Source organism: Empidonax traillii, unplaced genomic scaffold (genome assembly GCF_003031625.1).
Source record: "Empidonax traillii isolate 1590-97213 ecotype Southwest subspecies unplaced genomic scaffold, ASM303162v1 scaffold471:size1368335, whole genome shotgun sequence".
Lineage (NCBI taxonomy): Eukaryota > Metazoa > Chordata > Aves > Passeriformes > Tyrannidae > Empidonax > Empidonax traillii.
This window is the reverse complement of record NW_020955664.1, coordinates 1,196,353-1,197,514: the sequence shown is the minus strand read 5'-3', so window position 1 is coordinate 1,197,514 and position 1,162 is coordinate 1,196,353. Positions and strand designations below refer to the sequence as shown.

Sequence of the window (1,162 nt, the reverse complement as noted above, 5' to 3'; positions counted from 1 at the left end):
CTATTTGAGGGCTCTTAGCACCTACACAACCCACTCAAATTCTCAAGTCCCCTCCAGGATCTTCTAGACTGAGGGACTCACTTCCCGTGTTTGATGCAACCTGGGCATCACCATTTTTCAGATGGTATGGCTCACTAATTTCTCATTTGCCGTTGTGCAAGGAATTGTATTTCAGGGAAAAGACATCGAGGATGAAAGAGACATCACTTATGCTGGTTTTGATCCTTGTTTATTCTGGATGCTGAGCATCTTCTATATTTTAAGGTAGAAAAAAGAATGTCAGAGCAGAAACAAGAGTAGCAGGCTAAAAGCAGGAGGGGAGATGAGGAAGCTAAGTCTATATGTCTTAGTATGTATTTATCTTGCTATAAAATTCATATACATGGTGTAACGCAGTGGAACACAACTACTGGATAGATTTGTTTTCTTTTGTCTCAGAACATAGTACCTAGAGCAGTATTGCTGTTTCTTGCTAGGCAAGAAACACAGCCATAAATCACCGTCAAAACAAAAATGGATAAGCTGACGTGCTTTGGGCAGTTAGATGCTTAACACTCAGGCCCTTTTTCCATTTGTCCTCTCTGAATTAAATAAACAGGTACTACAGAGCTACTCTATTTGGCCCTAACTTCATTTTCCGTGACACTGAATGCATAACTACCATGATATGCACTGACATCCCAGAGACCGAACCAAAAACATCTCCTGCAAAAACATTAAATAATTACAGCTAGAACTAAGGAACCAGTGTTTCCAAGTTTTTTCTAGAAATAATATCTGTGTTTGGTGATTCTGGCCCCACAAGGACTGATCTGCAGTATGCTCAAGAGGTAAAATTAGAATTCTCCAGATATTTGAGGGAGCGCTTTGATCTTTGCAGGCTAAGTTCTTCCATGAATTATGCTGTTCTACTTAGTTCCTATTCTATTTTAGATCTCAGATATTTGGTTTGGATCCATCTTATTTAAACTGGAACTGTATCCACAACTATCCTTTTTTTACACATTTGACTAGTGTTACCAGAGTTGAAAAGGTTTGTTTCACTAGGTCATGTAGAGCAGAGTTTGTGAAAACCTCACAACCTTCTGTTGTGAACCTGTCAAAATCCATGGTGTTCTGAGTTGCAAAAAGGAAATACTTTGATCAATGGAGAAAAAAAGAA

At 38.8% G+C, this 1,162-nt stretch overlaps 1 long non-coding RNA gene across 1 annotated transcript in view; it reads left to right on the top strand.

Moving 5' to 3' along the window:
• The first annotated feature begins 1,026 nt into the window (after window positions 1-1,026).
• The window catches only part of LOC114063503, an 18,480-nt gene continuing 18,344 nt past the window's right edge, over window positions 1,027-1,162 (top strand). Inside the window, exon 1 of the long non-coding RNA XR_003572565.1 lies at window positions 1,027-1,037. This is a non-coding gene — a long non-coding RNA (uncharacterized LOC114063503). The remainder of the gene's footprint in view (window positions 1,038-1,162) is intronic.